This window comes from Atta cephalotes, assembly GCF_000143395.1.
Source record: "Atta cephalotes unplaced genomic scaffold scaffold00036, whole genome shotgun sequence".
In the NCBI taxonomy this organism is placed as follows: Eukaryota; Metazoa; Arthropoda; class Insecta; order Hymenoptera; family Formicidae; genus Atta; species Atta cephalotes.
Genome location: NW_012130100.1, coordinates 363243 through 370728, shown reverse-complemented (window position 1 = coordinate 370728; position 7486 = coordinate 363243). Strand labels below are relative to the sequence as shown.

Sequence of the window (7486 nt, the reverse complement as noted above, 5' to 3'; positions counted from 1 at the left end):
TTATGTGTGTGTGTGTGTGTGTGTGTGTTGTGGGGGGGGGGGGCGCGCACATCTACGTGCATACGTGTACTTGCATATGTTGATGTTTTCTGAATAAGTAAATGTTTACTTGTTTATGAGAAATGTTCAAAATGTTTTCTACGATGCAAGCATCTACTCTGCTTCGGAAGGAATTAGTTGCAAAATTAGTTGTAAAATTTCATTAGCATCCAAGGATTAAATTGCTTCAGTTATTCTACGAATCATATCGTCTCTAGTTGGACGTTCATAGTATACCAAGTCTTTTATCCTTCCTCACAAATAATAATCAAGAATGGTGATTGGAGTGAATAATTGATCGGACCGTATTTGCCTATTGGTTCGCAAACATAGTGCTTAGTACTGCACGGGCAACTCTTGATGTATGTGACGGACATCCATGTTGAAATCACATATCTAGGCATGTGATTTCAACATGGATGTCCGCTAATCTCAACGGAAAATTTTCTAATAAGACAGGAAGTCCTGTCTAACAAAACTGAATATCTATTACTGTCTAGATTGTTTTCAAATAAAATAGGACCTACGATCTGAGTTCTAATAATGCACCAAATATTAATTTTCCAAATATGTTTATGATCTATTAATTTTCCAAATATGATGATCTATTTGTTTTAATCAGCGAGGATTATTTTCTGACCAATAACTGCAGTTCCAAATATTGACAAATCCATCACTTTTGAACATTTATCAGAAAATAAAATTTTGAGATGAAAATCTGGTGTTTGCTCTCTTATCCAGTTGCAAAATGCAAGTTTCAAAATAATCATGAATCAACGATTGAACAGACATTCTGTAAGGTTTCAATGTTTGTTTTCTTTTAAAATCAGTCAGATAATATTACGACTAATATTGGAATCTCTTTCTCGATGTCTTAAAAAATCATGAGGGTTTAATTCTGTCGAATTTCCGCTTTTTTCATTCCTAATTAGACGGCGGATCTGTCTACCTTTATTATGTTCAGGATGAACGACGTCATTAATGATTTGATTAGCTAATCGTGAAAAGATTTCACGAATGAGGAGTCCGATTAGGAAAACGCTATCGCCCCAATCTTTCAGTAAATGAATTTCGACGTTCACTCAAAATTAGCAACATATCGTATGCTTCTTCATTTGAATAAAACATGGTAGGATAAATCTAAAACTTTGAGAAATAAAACGAAATAGTGAATATTTATTTAGCTCTGATTCACTTTTATAGCAACATAGGAAAGTCTCTACCAAGATTGAATATTTATTACTAAGGTCCGGATGTTTGGGTTCGGTCCCAACGAGCTGCGCGCAGACAGCCATTGCGTGCGAATGAGTCGCTTATTAAAGCGAAACAGCAACAAAGCAGTCAGCTTTAATAAGAAAACAGTGGTCATTTTGAACATCTCTTATAAACAAGTAAACATTTATTCATTTAGAAACACCAACATATGTAAGTACATGTATGCATGTAGATGCGCGCGCACGCACGCACGCACGCACGCACGCACGCACACACGCACGCACACACACACACACACACACACACACACACAAGGTATAAATCCGACCGGGCAATCTCCACGCGATATATCTTGGATAATGCTAATGCCGACGGTACTGTAATTTTAATCTTCTTAACTAGAGATTTACTTAATCAAAAAACTTTATTATAGGGTTTTGGAAAGCTTTTGATCGGCTATTATATGATGGCTACTATAGGTTCTAGAATAAAAAAAATAAGATATTCCGTTTAAAAAAATTGATGTGACCTTGATCTGACCTTGACAAAGCTCCAAGGTTAAACTAATATGATTAATAAGTAGATTTTTTAAACCCCACAACTTTGGTCTGAACATATTTTTGATTGGATTATCCTTCGGAGATAAAAAGGGTGGACTGAGATACTGTCGTGAAGTTAGCCCTCCAATATTAAAAAAATAAAGTTTCTCTAACTCATTCGATTACTCGTTTGCATATTTTGAATTTTCGTTTGCACACTTTCAGTTTAAAAGTAATTCAAAAAACAAATTTGGGGGGGAGGCCAACTTCACACTAGTCCCCCAACTTTAAGCAATTTGATTCAAAAAGGTCTTAATCGAAAGATTTTCGTTTGCACATTCTGAAACAAATCGATTTTTAGTTTGCACACTTTTTAATTAAAAAGCTATTAACAAATGAGTATTGGGGTGTTAACTTTATACAACAAAAAGTACATGTTCGGCTCGAATTCTAAAGATACATCCAGAATAAAGTTTCTTCAATTTATAGACTATTTCTTTGAATTGGAATAAGTTGTGCATTGTTATTTCTGTGCTTAATGAAAAATTTCTTTGATTTGATCGTTATTTTTTGAAATCAAATATATTTTTATTTTTCTTCTCTTACTTCACCATTTTACTTCAGTTTAAAAAAATCAATTATTTCTTCAATTTAAACATAATTTTTACACCGAGTGATAATTTCATTAAATTTATTTATAATCTACCTGATCGACAGATTTTGATTATTATATTTCTGATTAATATACATTTCTACGAACAGAGATTAATTTTAATGATTTCTAATTCTTAGAACTAGAAAAAATGAAGAATTGAACCAAGATTAAAATTAAATTATATTGGTAGAAAGCATCAAAAGTTATATTATAAATGAATTTTTAGAAAAGTAATCAACTTCACATAAGTGCTACATTTAGATAAAATCTTTTTATTACAAATTAAAAAATAGTAATATTGTGTCAACTATATAGAACAATGTATTCAACTGTCATATGTGACCATATAGTAAATAAAAAGAATGTTGAGATATAATGACAAATATTATTTTAGGAATTATACAATATTATTATATATAATTATTACAATATTAAGACGAAATAAATCGATTTTAAATAAACAAAAAAATTAATAACGAATTATTGTATTGTACCATGAAAATGATGATTCTTGATAAAAGATTGTTTCGCCAAGTTATTGCAACAGATGAGATTTGTACTTTTTAAATTTTTTATTTTGAGATGTCCCTACCGTACATAATGACAATTACAATAATATCTATATTTATTCTTATATTATATATCTCATATAATGGGAATTATTCTCTATAACTATTCTCTGTTAATTTAACGTAATCTATGATGCTTGGTTTGAAAAATGTATTTAAAGATTGCAATTTTATACATTTATTCTTGAGACTATCATATTCTTCCCAAATGCCTGTATTGACAATAAGTGATGTAATGTCCTATTCTTGCTCTGCACTGTTATATGAGATGACTCTTATTAGCCGATATTCCTCAACTTTAATTTATAAATATGTGGGTATTTCAGAGAATGTTACATTTTTAGATGAGTCTGAAAATCCTGTTTTAGCTAAAATTGTGCTGTGGTATGCATTCTACATTAATGGAGAAATGTATTTGCGGAATTTTTTCGCAAAAATTTTGATTCCACATTTTTTGCATACATCAGTACTTTTATTTAAAAACATATTTATAGATATTTGTAAACTGTAGAGTCATTGTTAAAGAATAAGAACTTATTTCTGCTACTGAAATATTTTTTTTTCTTCATGACAATACTCAAAACGGATGCTTTTTTCTTCAAAGCTTGATGTTTCAGTCAACATCTTTGAGTGAGTAAATTGGAGACATTACATGCCCAATTAATTTTCTTTTTTCGAAAAGTGTTAATAAATAAGAAGTTCTTTCCAAATAAAATATATTATTAGGACCATTAATTAGTAATTTACTAATATTTGAAATAATATGAGATCATTATAATTTTCATCTATAATTTTTTTATAGGTAGCAGAATCCGCATGTGCTATTGCCAATAATTCTATTACTGAATTAAAGGGACGTGCTTGAGAGCGCTTGCTGTCGTGTCAATTTTAATTGGTGATAGCAAGTTTCATTCCATATGCAAGTGTCTTTTTTCGTAAAGGATTATGAATTAAAATAATATTAGGATAAGCTGTCAAATACTTTCCTCTCTTTTTTTAGCACTCTGTATGTTCTCTTCTTTCTTCACTGGATTTTTATCACGCCAATTTTCTTTTATGTCCGCGTACTCACGTGATTCAAGTGATTCAAGTGTTGAATCGGTTGCATTTTCGAGAATAGGATTCTTATATCTTAAATGATTTGTTTCGATGTTACTGCTATTGGGAGTACAAATAAATTTCCGCCGTTTTTTATCAAAAATTAAGCATTTATTGTGAAAGAACAGTACATAATGTTTTATTCAAAGTAATGGCCATCGCTAGCCACTATTTTTTCCCATCTTTCTAATAGCATGTGGATACCGCGTCGGAAGAACGCTTCATCTTTTGAGACTATCCAATCATCGATACAATTTTTGGTATCTTCATATGATGTGAAGTACTGCTCAGATGGCACAGACCATGCGTCAACGATCGGAATAAGTGGTAGTCGGAAGGAGCAATGTCTGAAAAATACGGCGGGTGGGGTAGAACTTCCCATTTGAGTGTTTCTAAGGTTTTGACCGGTGCCGCAACATGTGATCGAGCTTTATCATGCAGGAGAATAATTTTGTCATGCCTGGAATAGTATAGTAGGGCGCGTTTTTCCTTGCTCGGCTCAATCTCATCAATTGTGTTCGGTAGAGAGCTCCAGTAATGATCTCGTTCGGAGCAACTCATATAATAATACACGACACCAAGTTGATCCCACCAAAAACACAACATGAGTTTTTTTCCATTAATATTCGGCTTGGCTATCGATGTTGAAGCATGGCCAGATGGTCCCCATGATTTCTTCTTCTTTGGGTTATCGTAGTGGATCCATTTTTCATCACCAGTGACAATGCAAAAAATCCTTTCGTTTATGCCTGGCAAGCAGCATTTCACATGCGAAAATTCAACGTTTCTCGGCTTCAGTTCATATGGAACCTAATTCCCTTGCTTTTAAATCATTCCCAATGATTTCAAATGATATGAAATTGTTTGTTGAGCCACTCCTAATGTAAGTGCAAGTTCTTTTTGTGTTTGGCACGAATCTTCATCCAATAATGCTTCCAATTCCGCGTCTTCGTACACTTTCGACCTTCTGCTACGTTTTTTGTCTTCGACGTCAAATTCACCGTTCTTAAACTTTTGAAACCACTCAACTTCTCTCACTTAAGGCAGCATCATCATATGCTTCTACAAGCAATCTATGAGCCTCAGCTGCAGATTTCTTCAAATTAAAGAAGTAAATCAAAAGTTCCCGCAAATAATGCTTATTCGGCTCAAAACTCGACATTTTCGTACAAAAAAAAATATATAATGTTGATACAAAATCGCTAATATTTCAAGGTTATGCCTTTCAAGGTGTTGCCGGATATCCAATCTTACGATATGTCGTTTTACATCAAACAATTTTAACTATAGTTTACCAGGTATGTAAATATGAAATCGGAATTTACCAATAGATGGCCATAGCTGTCAATGTAGTTGCCGTCAGACGGCGCCATTGACGCCATTTCTTTGTTCTGACATCTGACAAAGATTTTCAACTCACAACAATACAAGTTTCATACAACAGTATAGTTTGTAATAGCGTTGAACATGTCGAATTTTGTGCCTGGAAACTATGGTTTGCGGACAGCAATGATTTTCTATTACCATTTGAAGAAAACTGTTACAGAATCGTATCGAATGCTTGTCGAAGCTTACGGTGAGCATGCTCTTGGTAAATCACAGTGCTCTGAGTGGTTTAAAAAATTCAAAAGTGGCGATTTTGATGTGAGAAACGAAGAATATGGAAAACCACCGAAAAAGTTTGAAGACAGCGAATTGCAAGCATTGTTGGATGAGGATGACGCTCAAACTTAACAACAACTCGCGGATCAATTGAATGTGACACGAGAAACCATCTCCATACGTTTGAAATCCATAGGAAAGATCCAGAAGAAAATGAGAAAATGGGTTCCACATGAACTGAATGAAAGGCAGCAAGAAAACCGAAAAGCCACTCGCGAAATGCTGTTCGCCAGATACAAAAAAAGTCATTTCTTCATCGAATTGTGACTGGCGATGAAAAGTGGATATATTTTGAGAATCCTAAGCGTAAAAAATCATGAGTAACTCCAGGCGAACCATCGACATCGACTGCTAGGCCAAATCGCTCGGAAGACAATGCTCTGTGTTTGGTGGAATCAGAAAGGTGTGATCTATTATGAGCTGCTAAAATCTGACGAAATCATTAATACTGAACTCTATCGACAACAAATGATCAATTTGAATCAAGCTTTGTGTGAAAAACGATATCAGAATATCAAAAAAGACAACAAAAGTAATTTTGCTTGACTCCGTCCGATTATCATTTATTTGCATCGATGGGACACACACTTGCTCAGCAGCGCTTCACTTCTTACGAAGATGTACGAAAATGGCTAGATGACTGGTTTGACTCAAAAGAGCAACAATTTTTTTGGCGTGGCATCCACAAATTGTCAAACAGGTGGAAAAAATATATAGCTACCGATGGGCAATACTTCGAATAAAATATTTTTTATCATTTTCATGTAATAAATGTTATTTTCTATAAAAAAATTCCGATTTCATATTTACATACCTGGTATTAGTGGCGCCGTCTTTTACAAACGGCGGAAACTTATTTGTACTCCCAATAATATTCTTGAGGCTTCGAGTGCTTTCTATGTAAGGATTATGCATTTCACGGATTTATTCCGTGTCCAGATCCATTCTTGGAATACCAATGTTACATGAATCTTGCAGTCCACTTCATCAAGGAGCAGCCTAATATTGAGCCTAATACTGAGATGTTTCTCCGGGTCGTTCCTTTTTATATTATACTACTTATTGGAGTGCACTTATTGGAATGAAGAGAATTGTGGGTAGGGGAAAGGGAGGGAGGTGGGAAAAATTGGTCTTCTATAACCGGAAAAATGGTTCTCCATATTTTATTTATGTTGTAGCCATTATCTGTATTTAGATTGTTAGGGTGTTTATCTCTATGACTTCTCTATACTTTCTTGGAAAGTATGATATAATGTTGGCTATTGTGTTGTTGTTCTTTTATCCATAGGTTGACTATTCTCCCAGTTTTTTCAATATATATTAGGTGTACAACATTGCTTCCGCCGTTTTCCTATAGATGGCTTTAGCAGTAAGTGGTGGTCGAAATAAATAGATCATAGACGTCATACAATAAACTTGGGCATCTGTCAACATAACCCCATAGAAACATTAGTCGATTTGTGTCTGCATCATAAAGTTATTCTTGATTGAAAATGTCAATTTACGATCCAAATTCTCGTCATTTGCGGGAGGTTTTAATTTTTTGCTTCAATATGAAGAAATCTGCGGCTGAGGCTCATCGAATGCTCTCAAATACTTATGGTGAGGCCGCTATTAGTGAAAGAACGTGTCGTGAGTGGTTTCAACGCTTCAAGAACGGTGATTTTGACGTCCAAGGTCATGCTCTGTATTTGGTGGGACTAGCTCGG

At 34.0% G+C, this 7486-nt stretch overlaps 1 pseudogene; it reads right to left on the bottom strand.

Annotated features, from left to right (window-relative positions):
* The window catches only part of LOC105621697, a 2718-nt pseudogene extending 1384 nt beyond the window's left edge, over nt 1-1334 (bottom strand).
* Nucleotides 1335-7486: the final 6152 nt, after the last annotated feature.